At 41.5% G+C, this 16,236-nt stretch overlaps 1 pseudogene; it reads left to right on the forward strand.

The window, feature by feature from the left end:
* Positions 1 to 3,440: 3,440 nt before the first annotated feature.
* LOC115812292 (uncharacterized) overlaps positions 3,441 to 16,236 on the forward strand; it is a 37,830-nt pseudogene continuing 25,034 nt past the window's right edge.

The raw sequence follows: 16,236 nt of genomic DNA on the forward strand, positions 1-16,236 counted from the left end.
AGATCATATTGGAGGAGGAGGTCAGTTGAATTGGAACTAGGTTGTTGCTTTTCTTTTCTTTTTTTTTTTTTTTTTTTGTTGCGAGATATGGTCTGTTTGACTCTAGACCAAAGTGACCTGAGTGGGTGTGAAGGTACACTAATGGGAAAAGCCAAACTGCTGCTGTCAGAGGGATAACTGGAGTCTGAGTTGTGTCATGCAACTAAAGTGAAGTGAGGACTAGGAGGATTACAGAGGGAAGAAGTCTGCAGCTTCCAAGGGCTTTACCTTTGCAGGTTCTCTAATCACCTGCGACCTGGCCCGCTCTAGTGACATGTGTCATACCTGACTCAAACATTGATCTATGTCGCCTTATTTCTTTCCATTCAAGTTCTGGTGGCATTACAGCTTTCTTAAGGTCTCTTGGCTGTTGTTGCAGTGTTAAAGGTAATGAATGAGATACAGTTTAACCAGTGTTTATGGCATGATAGTGTACATGACCGTCCATTGGAGGCGTGCAAGAGGGCGGGACCTAAAGAAAAAGGTCAAAGCAATGCAAAAGCACACACAATGAATGGCAACAGTGGAAAGCCAAATCCTGGACATTTTGGCGATTTAGAAATCCCAGCCGGACGCATTTTTTAGGGCCGAAAAAGAGGACATGTCCAGGAAAAAGAGGACGTATGGTCACTCTAGAAAAATACGAGAGTGGCCTGCTAATTGGCCCAGAGGCTAAGCTAATGCTGTCTGGGGTGCCTGTCGAATTTACAGTCACAAAACTAAGACTTATGCTACCTTCTTCTAGCTGATGGACACGTCTCTCTAGAAGAGACAGCTTCTCTGCAAGAGCAAGGCAAAGAGAGCAGGACATAGTGACAGGCAAAAGGACGATAACTTTAGCTATCAACTCATTAATGCAGTGAGGTAGCAAGGAGCTAGTTAGCTAGCTTTAGCAGGCTAGCAGCCAACAGTGGAAAACAGGTGATGATAAGCAGTGGTGGAATGTAACGAAGTACAAGTACTTCGTTACTGTACTTAAGTACATTTTTCATGTATCTGTACTTTACTTAGATTTAGTTGTGGGTACTTTTGACTTTTACTCCACTACATTTTACAGCAAATATCTATACTTTCTACTCCACTACATTTCTACAATGTGTTGCGTTACACGTTACAGTCACATTGCGTTTTTTTGTTTGTTAGTTTTAAAATAATCAATGGCGAGAGGGGGAATTGGTCCACTGAACCAATCAAAGCGGACAGGTAATGTCAGACCCTCCTTCAACAAGAGCAGGGCGCGCCCGCAGCAGCAGCAGCATCAGCAGCAGCACTAACCGGTGATAGAACATCCAAAATGGATTCGAGAGAGGCCACCACGGAGATTCAGCCATTAGACATGCGCCACCCATGGCCTTATTTAAAAGAGTTGTTTGGGATAACCGGCTCTAAAAATAATTCATGGAGATTCCGGTGCCATCTTTGTCTCCCTCGAAAACACGAGATACTAGCTTTCAAAAATTCGCTGTCAAATTTGAAGAAACATATTGAGGTAAGTTAAGTTGCTTAACGCTACCTGACTTTTGCATGTTAAATTAATTTAGGTTAGTGAAGTCTTATGTAACCTTAGCTAGCCTCTTGTTCAAATGCAGCACTAGCAACAAGTAAACACGATTAAATTATTATAATCTAGCGTTAACTGGCAAGTAACACATGCATATTGCTAACACAATGTAGTCTTGGTCCTGGGTGTTTGCTTGGATGCTAGATCCCGGGAACAGCGGTGGTTATGTTGCTTGTGTGGCTAGGGGCTCTTTAGCCCTGTGCTCCTTCAGAGTTAAGGTTTAAAATTAGTTGGTATTATAGAATGACAGGATTAACATCGTAGTAATTAGCAGAGCTTTATTGGAGTGACTGCCCACTGGATAGATCCTGACAGTCTTGGGAGATGTTCGGTAGCTCTTGCTTGCAGGCAGCTTAAAGGTTCCCACACATTTGATGTATTAGCTGGTGTCCTCAATGATATACATACTGAGTACAACATCCGGGAGAAAATTGTAAGAACCACCAGTGACAATGGCTCCAATTTCATCAAGGCCTTCAGGGTTTATGGCCTTGACGAAAACAACAATATGGACACATCTAGAGAAGGAAGTTCAGCTGAAGGGCAAAAGGTAGTGGAAGTGAATGACGATGAGGAAGATGAAGATCTGGGAGCGGAGATAGAGGCTGTTGAGATAGCATCTCTCACGGATGAAGAAGATGATTGTTCAGAATATCAGTTGCCAAAGCATCATCGCTGTGCTTGCCATGTGCTTATACCTGATCTCAACAGTGGATGCCACAAAAGCAAACTCAAATGAGACCTACAAAAGGTTTTCACGTGCAGCGTTTTGCCAAGTGCTGGGCACTGTGGAACAAGATGTGGTCGATCCACGATAGCTGCAGAGGTAACTGAAAGAGAGTGTAAGCTCCAGCTCATCCGCCCCAACGACACCAGGTGGAACTCCTGTTTCTGGCGGTGGAACGTATATTGAGGATCATCAAAGACAATGGAGAAGGGGCCATCAGAGCGGTTTCCATTGCACTTAAAGTCTCCATGTAAATGGCACATAATTGTAAATTTTGATTTTTTTTTTTTTTCAGTGATCCAGATGTGACCATTATTGATACTAGTGCTGTTGAAAATCCATGAAAAATTTAACCTACACAAACTCTTCAGTAATGAAATCAAACTATGAAAATACTCTGATCAAAATATAACTCTAATTTGTAAGTTTTATACAAATGTTTGTGATCAGGCTCATTTGCTGGTGAATTGTAAATTAACATGTTGATTAGTACCATGATAAAGTTAGGTAAAATCTGCATCCTGTGGCCATTAGCTGGCTAGTTTTACTAACATGCGCGCACACACACACACACACACACACACACACACCAGTGCTAGGATTATTGTTAACCTGTGTGGCTGAGAGCACATGCTCAGCTGTGATGAATTTATTATCAATAATGATTGTAGCTGGTTAACGATGCAAACCTAAATTCAGTTACCACGGGCTATTATATTTCTAAAGCTCTTATTATAAACTAGCATTTCATGTTTTAAATATTTTATACTGGAAAACACATTATCATGCATAAACATTATGAAAAAAAAATTTAATAACAAGCCATTTGTGGTGTTGGTGGGGATGGTGGTTTCTGGCTAGACAATAGAATGAAGTCTCCTTGCATGTATTTTTTGGTACAGTTGGTAGTAACCTAAATCTACTCATTTAATATTCAATCCTTCTTTCTCAGCTATTCAATGACCAAGCTAAAAAACACCATTCATATTAACTTATGAAATAGTTCCATACTAACATACATTACATGGATAACTGAGATAATTTATGACTGTTTGACTGTGTAACAGGTTAAATCCTGCCGAGCTTGCTTTCCTGACTGAATATGTTGTGACCATGAGCCCGATCTCCAAGGCGCTTAACATAATGCAGACAGAGGCAGACGTCCATATGGCATGGCTGGTGCCCACCATAACCCTCCTGACTGTGAAGCTTGACCACCTACGGCTCTCCTCTGAGTTCTGCCAGCCACTGATCAATGCACTTCAAGGAGGAATACAGCAGCGGTTTGGACCCATGCTTGCTGACCCTGAACTCATTGCCGCAGCAATTCTTCTTCCAAAGTTTCGTACATCCTGGACAAGCAATGAAGACATGCTGAAACTGGGTTAAATCATTTTAAATTGTTCCTCAAATTGCCATCTTTTTATAAATTATAAATGCTGTTGTACAGGAAAGGTAGTGGGTGTTCTCTAATAAAGCCTTGCAAAGAACAGCTCCTGATCATAATAAAATCTTACATTTGATGCAAAAACTAAATGTATTGCACAGTGTACAGCAGTGTATTATCTGATGAAATTATATGCAGTCTCCACCTCCCCCATCTGTTTTTCTCATGTCACTGAGGAGCAAAATTAGAGTTGCTACCCATTATGGTCATATCTGGTTACTGAAACACATACTTTATTGTTGTTGTGAAAGTACAGTGGTGTCAATATCATTCATGTTTCTCATTTAGGTAATTAGATGAATTATGTCTCCTCTATTTGGTATTAATGGTAATTGTTGTGTGTAGGCCTGGACTACATCAAGACCCACTTGGAACAGGAGCTAGTGCAGCTCCCAGGTAACAACTCAAGCTCATCAGAGGAGGAGGACTACTTCAGTGTCATGAAGGGCAACATTCAAGAGAGTACCAGACAGCTAGATGGATTACTTGGCCAGCACAGCCACTACCATGGATGTTCTCAAGTCAGTCCTGCAGTGTGCAATTTATCTTTGAAGGTAAACACACCCTTGCCTGCCTCAGCAGCCTGCGGAAAGACTATTCGGTACAGCAGGAACAGATTTTTCTCTCCCAAAAGAGCCAGCCTGGACTCTTTGAAAACCAACTTCTTCTGAACTTGAACAAGAAATTCTGGCAGCGATATTAAAATGTGAACTTCATGGAAATGGTTAGGACAGGAGACAAGAGATGTATGTAGGAGACAACAAACTGACGGTGAGTGGATGGACAACCAGGGTATAAATGCAGCAGAGTTAATAAAGTTCAGGTGCGATGGCTGATCAATTAATCGGGAGTGCCACCCCCACACGCTGACACACACACACACACACTCACACAGAAAAACAACAAGGGGAGCAAGGAGACACAAGGAAATACTAGAAACAGAAGGGAAAAAAACAAAAAGCAAAATGAGAACACGATCGAAGCCATGACAAATGATGTTATAAGCATTTAAGGACCTTAAAACAGTTCTTTAAATCACCCATTACTTAATCAAAATTAAGGAGCAAATTTAAAATGAGGTAAAAATTTTAGTACTTTTTAACTCTTAATCGTCGAGAATCGCTGCACTTTTCTACTTAAAAAACTACTTAAATTTCTATACAAGGAATATTAAGGTCAAAGTAAGTCATTTTTCAAGGGGTATATTAAGGGGTTTGGTTATCTAGTGTTTCTATCTAAAGATTTTTAACCATCACAGTTTGAAAAAAAAATTACAATTAATTAAACTGTATAGTTAGTTCATGTTAATGGTGACACAGCTCACTGAAAACCCTGAGATAGAAGACTTTTAATTTCACTTTTGATCTGCATTATATCTAATCGAATAGGTACTCTGTGGAAGACCAGAAGCTAACATTGCTATATAACAACAAATAAACGTGATAATTTTGCTGCTCTTCAGCTACAGCCTTCCAGTTTCCCGCCAGCACAGCATACAAGCAGGAGACTAGGTCTGCCTTTTGGCGACCTGCAGCCAGACTATTTGTCCTAACTATCTGACCGAATGTCATAGGCCAAATTATAAAGTCATTCACAACCTTGAATTCCATAAATTGGTTTATCTGCTTTGTACATGGATGGTCAAAGAAATGCACTAGCTAGCTAATGGTAGCTACAACTGCACATGTACTATGCTACATTAACTTTAAGACACACTTTTAAAACTCATTTTTTCAATAACTTACCAATGGCAGCAATACAGTGGCTGTGTCTGGTGACCAAAGTCGCCGTACCTGGTAATCCAGTGTCAGGTCGGGCCTGCAGAGCAGCTCTAATCCCAGCTACAACTGCTCTTTCAATTACTTGAATAATTTGCCCAGACTGGCCATTTTGAGGCATCTGAGTAAGCTGCTGTTTCTGGTGTCACCAGCTTTGGCCAGATATGGCTGAGGACCACTGTTCTCCATGAAAAAAAACTGAGGTCACACATTTGGGGCGTGGGTTAATTAGCATATTTGCTATATACTTAGTTTTCAAGTCCTACATTTTAGATTTAACATTTATATTTACCTTTACGCTTAATCTTCTACATTTATATGTAACTTGTACATTTAGGTTTAACATTTAACATTTACATTTATATTTGACATTTGTATTTGTTTGACATTTACATTTACCATTTTATATTTAGATAATATATTATTTTATAATTTTGCTTTAATGCAGATTCATTAGTGCTTGGAGAAGGTGCTACAATATTTGACATTAATTTCTCTCTAAATGTTTAAAAAAGTGACAGTTGGAAATTGTACTGCGCTACCATGCCCTTTGTTCCAATTATCTTTGTCTCTCTCACACTCGCACTAATCATGTGTCATCTCCCTATTCCTGTTCGAGTTTCCTCTCGCAATCTTTGCAGGTGGCGGCCGCTGCATCCTCGCGGACGTAACCTGTCTAATCTCATCCATCCGTCGCGCTCTGCTGACACTACTGTTATCATTTCAGGTGGCCTCTGGAACTGCCAATCGGCGGTACAGAAGGCTGACTTCATCTCTGCTCAAGCCTCTATGCTGTCCCTGCACTTTCTAGCCCTCACTGAGACTTGGATCATGCGGAGAACACAGCCACTCCCGCTGCCCTCACTGGTTTTTTCCTTCTCTCACACCCTCAGACCCTCAGGGAGGGGTGGAGGAACTGGCTTCCTGATCTCCCCCCTCATGGAGCTTCCGAGTAACCTCTCTCCCCTTCTATCTCCCCCACATCTTTTGAATTTCACGCTGTTTCTGTTTCTGTTTCTGTTTCTTCCCCTTGTAAACTGCACATGACTGTTCTCTACCGCCCTCCAGGTCCACTGCAGTCATTCCTGGACGAATTGGACATCCTCCTCAGCTCCTTCCCTGAGGACGGCACTCTCATCCTGCTGCCAGGAGACTTCAACCTTCCATGAATTCTACTCAGTCTGATGGCCTACTCTCCCTCCTTCAGTCCTTTGACTTTACCCTTGCGGAGTCCCCTGCAACACACAAGGGTGGCAACCAGCTGTACCTTGTCTTCACTAAGAGACTGCCATGTTCTGATCTCACAGTCACACTGCTCCACGCCTCAGATCACTTCTTCATGTCCTTCTCTCTCTCGAATCTCACCCTCCCTGAAATCCTCTGCTCCCACGCTGCCAGTCTCAGCTAGGCATACCTTCGCACCCTCTCCTCTAGTGCCTTCTCTTCTATGGTCTGCTCCTCTCTCCTCATCTGCGGAAGCCTTCTCACTTCTTCCCATGGAGGAGAAAAAAACGGCTCGCCTCTCTGCTCCCAGTCCCCTGGCTGACCGATAGTATTCGTGCTGACAGAGCCAACTTCGCACAGCTGAACGGAAGATAGCGAAATCGAAATCCCCAGATGATCCTATCCCACTACCTCTCTCTTCTTTCTTCTTTCTCCTCTACCCTATCCTCTGCCAAATCTTCCTTTCTTCCACTCCAGGATTAACTCTAACATCCACAAGCTCTTCTCCACCTTCTTCTCCATAAGAAAAAAAAAAAAAAATACTAACCTTGTCTTGTGTTTGTAATTTACTGTCAAAGAATTTCCAGGAGCGTAATACGAAGGGTAAATTAATGCACAGCCTTATTGTGGTCTCTGTTTATGAAGGTAATAGGACCTGACTGCTGCACTTATGTAAGTCGCTTTGGCTAAAAGCATCTGCTAAATACCAAATTGTACGTCTGATTTATCACAATTTTAGCGTGTAGGAAGTTAGCTTGCACTCCATGATTTGATATCACTGATGCAGTCAATCAGATCTGGAAGTGAGTTTACAGTGGTGATGGATTTGGTGGGGCCGGACAAACACGGTTGCAGTATTTTTGATAGAGAGGGGAGATTGGAGAATGGGCCGAAATTGCTCAAGATGTCAGGGTTGAGTCCGGGTTTTTTGAGGATGGGGGTGGTGAGAACAGGGGGACTGAATCAGAACTGAGGGAGGAGTTTACAATTTTGGTGATGAGTGAGGAGATGACTGGGAAGCAATCCTTGATGAGATTTGATGGGATGGGATCCAGAACACAGGCGGAGCTTCTCAATTCCTGCCATAATGTTGGCCAGTTCTGTAGGAGACACGGGAGAACTAAGACAGGGGCTGAGTGGCAAATTGGGGGCAACAGGTTGGGAGCTGAAGAGGGCAGGGGAGGAGGTCAGACTTGCTGTAGATGGTGTAAATTTTTGTTTGAAAAAATGAAGGAAAGAGTTGCACTGTGAAGGATTTGGAGGTGGTGTCCTTAGGTTTGAGATAGTTTGTTCATTGGGAGAAGAGAACCTTGAGTTAGTGAAGCCAGAGTTTAGTAGGTCTGAACAGTATGTGGACCCAGCTGTCTTGAGAGTGTCTTTGTATTGTTTGAAGGTAGACTGAGTAAGCTTGAAGATAGCACTGTTAGACCAGTTTTCTTGCAGAGTCTTTCAAGCTGCAAAGTCTTCATTTGGTGGAGTTCAGGTGTGCCAGGGAGCTGAATGTGTGAATGAAATGGTTTTGGTTTTAATGGTAGCCAGATCTGATCAAGACAGGAGGAGAGCATGTCATTATAATAGTTAACCAGATCAGAGGGATTACCAGACAGCAGGGGAGGGAAGGCAGACATTTTACTGTCAAGACAAGCTAATGGATCAGAGGGAGAGATAGCTTTGAGATTTCTGAAGGATATTTTACGTTTTTCTCATCCTTTTCTTACCATTTATTATTCATTAATTATTGAGTATCTGCCAATACTGAGTCCCGATCCGATACTTGTATTTTCCTACATAATACAGTTGCACAGTGCACATTTCAAGTACGTTAGCGGTATTAAAATCAATTCAATGTATATGCTTAACAACTAGTAAATGCATTAAGAAATGCCTGCATCCAAGCTGTTCCTTAATTTTTCTTTTTTTTCCTTTCTTTTTTTTTTTTAATTTTACAAAATAACAAAGTAAAGCTTGTTGTAAGCTCAGTAGGGCAAAGAATTAGCAAGAAATCAAACATTCGCGAACATTTTTCAAACAGTTTTTCGTTTCCTTTGAGTTCACTGCGAACGTCTGTGAACACACACAAACGGTCTAAGGAGGTAGTTCTCGGCGCATAAACATGGACACCTGGACTAAGGGAGTATGTGTGCCCAGATGGGAGTTTATACCAGAAAATATACGTACGTGTTCGATTTTTATTTATCTTCTTTAAATAATTTCAAGTGGTTAACTGTCAATTTCATTGATACTTTTTTCTGAAAGCCTCTTTTTGTATGCTATCGTTGTCAATCCTTAGCGTTAGTTAAGCTACTGTATTGCTCTCTGTGGTCTTAGTTTAGGCTATGTCACAGCCCTGCACCTTAATTTGGATTCTTGTTTTTGATCTGTCTTTTGTGCTCCTGTTCTGTGACTGTCTCTGCCCCTCAACCTGTTCCTGTTTGTTGTATTTATTAACCTCGTTCCACTCCTTGTTAATTTCGTCCAATCATGTTTGCCCTGTTTAGTTTTTCCTCTTGTATTTAAGCCCCTTGTGTTTCCCCTGTCTCTTGTCTATCGTTTTGTGTTTTGTATGACGCTGTTTTGCTGCACCTTTTTTGTTATCGGTTTTGTTCCTGTTTTGCACATTTATTTTTAATCTTCATTTTGTAAGTAAAGGTCCTCCGTTTTGTCACTTCCATCATCGTGTCTTGCACTTGGGTCCTGCACACTCCACTAGCGTGACAGGCTAACCACGCATACATCCCATACAGCTAAAGCATTGGGTGTCTCGGTTTTGAAGTGATACCTTGGTTATTGTTCGTAGCCTTGAGGATTAATGTCGTCAGAGCATGCCCCACCTAAAAAATGTTTCAAATTTTAAAGTTGAGAGGAAAAGCCATTTGCCTGGAACGCTCGCCTCAGTTTGCCGACATGTGAACCTGCATCTCTGTATTCGCTACCACAGCGATGGCTGGTCATCCAAGCGATTAGTTACCCTCTGGTAATCTTTTCTGGCCTTGTCGCTGTCTCAAGGAAATTTCCCTCTCCTTTTAAATGTATATCCTCCAATGTGTGTTGCTTCGGAGCAGCCTTTGCCTGATGTTACCTGAGTGAACTCACTGTAATTCCGCTGAGTGTTTATTTTTTTAGGTGCCGCTTTATCAAGCCGTAGTAGCCTATTGAACGGCAAGCTCCTCATGAAATGCTCACAGTACACAACCATTACAAGTGGCTATGGGACTGCTTTCGTTTCCCAATATTAAATATTTCTAAGATGCCGACATTTTAGCTGGTCCTGCCACAAATTTTGCTCTCCGTTCACGACACCTGTGTGGACAGCTGACGTAAAACAAAAAGGATCAGGCTTAGGGTCATGCTCAACTACAGCCAATACTGATCAGTTGAAAATGCCTTGAAAAAATATTTTAGAAACACCAGAGAAGAAAAACTCAAAGTGATATAACAATTGTGATTTAAATGTATGTGGAAACTTGCAACAGTGTAGTAAATATGAGAACACATCCACTGCTGATGAGAAAAACTAATTACACTTTTAAGGCAGTACAAATAACAAACTGATTCCTTTATAGTTGTAGGCAAATGTATGTGAGATCTGTGGCTATAATTGGTTTAGATAGTGAGAAGCATTTTATAATTGAGGTTAAATATTCTTATTTTGTGTGAAAGCCCTCAAAGCAGTCAAGACAGAGGGCGACCTGACACTGGACACAGATGAATCTGGTCTTCTTCTGACACATTTCAAACCGGCATCTCATGGCGTTCTTGGTGATTGCACTTCTTGGCCAGTTGCTGCCCAATGCATAACCTCGCTGCATGGGCACTATTCACCTGGTTTCTTCTTCTTGGGAGTCTGGGTCTGACATGGCCTCCCCCTGCTGCGTTTTTGCATGGACCCAGTACTGATCGGAGATCAGATCAGTGAGTGTCATGAGTTTGGCTTCAGCTCCCTTTGGGCGGTTGATGCGGCAGGTACCTGTTGACTCAATACCATACTCACGCAACATCTCAAGTAAAGGTATGGAGCAGTAGTAGTCAAAGAACACCTTGTGTCCATTGTTGTGTATGTCACTGCACAGACGAACAACAACCTCTGCTGCCATGCCCAACTCCCCTACATCACCTCTTCCACCACTGGCGCCCTGGTACAGCTCGAAGCTGTTCATAAAGCCAGAGGTACCATCTCTGACCCATACATTAAAACCCCAAGGCTTTGGTTTTTTGGGTGTGTACTGCTTGCTGGAGTGCTTACCTTTGAAAGGGATGATTTGTTCATCCACAGCACGGCACTCCTCTGGCTGCACTGAAGCAAGGAATGTGGTCTGCAGAACACTCAACACAGGCCTCACTTTGAAGAACTTGTCTCCATAAGCAGGGGTACTGTTATCCACAAAGTGCAAGTATCACTTGATCTTGTCAAATCGATTGACAGACATAGCATCTGCAATGCAGGGCTGGCGGAGACCTGGATTTGACGACGAGTACATCCTTGTTCTTGGATACCTTATATAACTGATGTCAAATTGATGCCTAGGAATACTTTCAACTCTGATGAAGTGAGGTTCAAGTTCCCTTGTCCTTTTTGGAGTGCATACATGTTTGACTGAAACACTATCTTGTCTATGAGACAGTTGGGAAAAAGGCTGGAGAATAACTCTATTGGCTCTTCACCCTGTGCAATAACCTCAAACTTTCCTGAAAAAGCTGGGAGGACCCCTTGATAGCTATTGTCTCTACAAGCCCATACTCTGCTTTTGCCTCTTCTATGTTCTTCTGCCATCTCACTCTCTGTTTTATTCTTTCTATGTGTCTCTGGCTGTCTCTGTGGTGCACTCTCTGGATCACTCTCTGAATCAGAGCTGGACTCTGCTGGCTTGTAATCCTTATCACTGCTGTCACTGCCACTTCCCTCTGGGATATTCTCAACTTCTCTCTGCTGTATCTTTGACCTACACAGTCCCTGTTTGGAAGGTAAAATACAATTTGTTTCTGTATGTATGTGTAAAGATGTGTTCTCATATTTACTACATTGTTGCAAGGTTTCCGCATACATTTAACCACGATTATTAATATCACTTTGAATTTTTCCCTCTCTGTTGTTTCTAAAATCTGTGTTTTGTTGTTTTTTGATAATTGGCCTTATGTACATAAAAAGACATGATATTCCTTATTGTCAGCTGTGGCTTTTTACCCCTTTTTACTCTGCTGTTGCATGACGTCCACATACGTGGACAGTTGGTTTTTGAGGTATAAAGACTAAATTTAGGTTTACACAACACAGACACGCTCATCACAGTTTCCTGTGCACACTAATATTTTTTCACCTGAGTTGACCTCTTTGACTAGACGTTTTTGACAGATATGCCTGAAGCATTTTGTGCATGGCTAGTACTGTCAGCCATCTTGGCTTGAGGGTGTCAGCAATCAAAAAAATTGTTGGAATACAAGATAGTAAGCACTGTTACAATGTTGCTATGGATCTAATTGTACTGCCCCCAATTGGTTTGGAGAACCCCATCATGATAAAATAACCCAAACTGTAGTTAAATTAACTGTCCTCAAATGTGGACACCATGCATGAAAGGGCTAAAATAAGGCTTTTTTGTTGAGTAAACAAATGTTAAGCAAAGCCATTTTCAGGTGGCCGGAGATCCAGGAAAAGGGAAACAACGTGCACCCCAGGAGTGTCCACGGGATAATCCACAGTGTAACAGTCACAGGCAGCAGTGGTCCAGTGAGTAGAAGTAGCCTGGAGGGGCTTCCAGCCTGTTAGCCTTACAAACCTGCTCAGAGAGTGGAGGTAAGCCTAGTGCGGTGGTGGCTAGAAGACAAAACCTTCCAGAGCCCAGCAGGACAGAACAAGTAGATCCCGGCAGGATAAGCAGACGGGCTCATGGTACCTAGCGATGTAGCAGACAAAGACCGCTCCGGTAGCAGGACAACAAAGTCAGGGCGTGAATCAGGCCAGGGGTCCTGGAGCGTGTAGGAGAGGGAGCTTCTTGGAAGGTAGAAATAATTAACAAATCTGGAGATGCCATTCCAATAAAAGTGTTTAAAACTGTTTAAAAGTGTTTGTCCAGGATAGAGGGAAATCGAAGAAATGTACCAGGTTTGATTATGTCGATTAAACAGCAAAAAGCTTAGGTTTCAGAGACAGGCAGCCAAAGTGTGCCAGCATCTGCCATTACTTAACTTCTCCCTCTAAGATTGATGAACATTCAACATCGATGAAACACTTAACAATTAAGTTTAAATACACCACTGGTCAGATTTTAAAAAAGAGCTAATACAGTAACACAGAACATAGTCGACATGAATTGGCTTAATAAAGATGAATTAACATGACTCATAATTAAGTTAATATAACTCACGAGACAACATCAGTGTCAGTGTCATTTACATTGTTTCAAAACTAGTTTCAAAGTATTTCATAGGCAAAATGACAATTAACTGTGTATTAAACAGTAATTTGTCAGATTTTCCAATCTCCATGTCGTGAATGCCTTCTCCCCTACTTTGTCAATACATGCGGTACTTAAAATCACCGCCGGTATTAGCCAATAGTATGGCAACAATTAATTTCAGCAACACTGTTCAGTAGAAAACACCAAAAGAAATATTAATGAACTATATTTCTAAATAATATTGTAAACAAATACTTGTTCATCTAGTGGGTTACACAAGTCCAGTAGTCCAGTTTGACCCTACTGGTCTAGCATCTGATGGTGCTAGAGATATTTGCAAATGTGAGATATCTGGCTTCAGTTTCATCTGTGTTTTGATCAGTATATTTCCTTTAAAATGGATATTCTCTGCTCAGTGGGAGAGAACCATGCAGACCTGGCTGACATGAAGCTTTTTGCTGTTACAATTATTATCACGGTCCTAGACCAATTCCAGGTTACCTAACACAATTTACTTGATTTCTTTCTCTTGTGTTTTAGTTCAATACTGTAATGGTTTCTGTAGTGTTGAGAATACAGCACTAATACACATTAATCTGACTCTGTCCCTTTTTCTGTTCCAGGTTATTCCCCTTCAGCTCATTGACAAGCCTTTAAGATGTAACGGAAAATAGTCCTGTTCACAAAGTCCCAGGACTGAAGATGAGATCCACTGATCTAAAAAAGTAATGGGGACATTAACCTACAGATGGTATGAGGTCTAGCACAATATATCTCTGGAATGAACTGCACACAACAGACAAGAACAAATGATTGTGATATCATAAATGGTGACTCTTTATTGATCAAAACTGCAATTTCTTTGAGATAGCTGTTGTTCCCAAGAATACAAGCCATGTTGACAAGGGCTTGTAATGAGCAGGTCTTTCTGGCCTTGACATGCAGACGCTTCACAGATGTTATTTCTCAAGGCCCCAGAGGATGGATTCTGTTTACCTTTGGAAAACAGATTATGCTACATTTGGCAGCCTCTTCATCTTTTCCATCCTCATTCCCTGTATTGGAGATGCCTGAAAATCATAGAGACAAGAGAACATCTGATAAAGCACACAGAACTGACAAAATTGGAAGCTAATGCTCACTGTACTTTCAAATGAGAATTGATTCAGGTAATGCTAACAGAAAACAATAGCATTACTACATTTATTATGAAGTCAAAGAAACGAGACGCAGAAGCAACACACGCTCTATTAAAGTGCTCTTAATAAAAATCAGATGAGGTGAAATGGTCATGGTCAAAAAGAGAAATTGTGTAGCTTCTGTTGGACTTACATTGGCTGCTGGCAGAAGGAGTAGAGGACTCAACGTGCTCTCTTCTGGTCCCATCACAGACACTGGATTCCATCTGTGGAAAATGGTCCAGGACAGCTCCACAGTCCTTGTAAGACAGGCTATAAAGCTTGCAGGATGTCAGAGCTCTCACGTTATCCTTGTGCTTTGTGCTGGGAACAAGGCACATCTCTGGAGAGAAAGACCAGTCAGTGGGTCAATATTAAAGGTAAGGGAATGGATGGTAAACGAATGGTTCTCACTAAAACATCACTAAATGAACAGGAAGACAACTGAAAAGGCAAACACCATGAATATTCACAGCCCTAACCAAAAATGAAAAAATATGAGGTATGGATGCATGTGGATATATTCAGCATAAGCAAATGCCCACAGCACTGAAAACAGTAAAGTAAAACACATGACATTAACAAGCAAGCATTCCTCGCTAGAACGATCCCACAACTTAGTTACACACCAATATCAAGTACTGTGTTCTGTGTTAAGAATGTGTTGCTCACCTCCAATGATTGCCCCTTCTCTTAGTTCAAGAGAGGTTTCAGGAGACTCCACTACTACAGCGCCTTTGGAAATGAAAAACATGCGGTCTTGAAGGTCGCCTTGACCGACAATCAGGTCTCCTTTCTGATAAACCTCAAACTCCAGAGCTTCTAGCAGCTTCGCCATGGACTGAGGGTCTATGTTTCCAAAGACATTCGACACCAGCTGTTTCCTATTATGTTGTAAGATTTCCTGTTAAAAAATGCAAACAAATAACAGTTTGAATATCTCAGAAAAAATGCTGAATTTTCAGAGTATTTTCTTCAGATATCATAGCTGTCTTATCTGGTGACTCTCAGCACAGTTCTCAACTCTACCGGGTCCTGTGCATATTTGGTTTCTCCCTGTAATAGCTCATCCAGTTCAATCCGTCCAGCTCTATCTTTCTGTCTATCTTATCTTATCTTTCTGTCTGTTGATCCAAGAAACCTCACTTCACTACGCTAAACAACTGTGTGGATCATTATTTACTAAAGCTTTACCCTCTTAAGTGAGTCCGAAAGCTCCATGAGGATCTCGTGCTCATCAAACCACGACCCACGGAAACGTTTCTCCAAGTGGTTGAAGGTTCGACGACGTAGCTCAGCTGGGAGATGATGGTGCCTCATGTAATCCTTAATACAATTACTCTGATTGAAGTAAAGAGAAGGGGAGACAGGAGTCAAGTTTGGAACAGACTCTGTTTGAATACTGGGTAAAGTTTCCTTCATTACTTCAAAATCACTTTCACATCCATGATCCTACGTAAAAATGTAAATTTACCTTATTCTCAAAGAGGCGCTGGCTCGAGATTAAGCTGGTGACTAGGATGGCAGTTTTGCCAATGACATGGGCATACATCGAAACCCCGAACATGACGCTAATGTTGATGACCCACACATCTGAAAAATCTGAGGGGAAAAAAATTGATATGTTAGGGCAAACTGACAACAAGATTTCATTGGGCTTCCTCTGGTCCACATTCACTTATCGCCACTATTCCATGGACTACCAAAGAGCAGCACAAGAGCATTTGTTCTAAATTCAGTTATAGTGGTTAAAGCAGTCGTACTATCAGCCATAGTCTACCCATTTCTTCCAAGTAAACTTCATAGCAGATAATGACAAATGTAAATATGCCATTCCATGACTATTTCTAAGACGGTATGGTACAATTCTATTGCCTATTTCTGATT

The sequence above is a fragment of the Chanos chanos genome, chromosome 5 (genome assembly GCF_902362185.1).
Source record: "Chanos chanos chromosome 5, fChaCha1.1, whole genome shotgun sequence".
Classification (NCBI taxonomy): domain Eukaryota; kingdom Metazoa; phylum Chordata; class Actinopteri; order Gonorynchiformes; family Chanidae; genus Chanos; species Chanos chanos.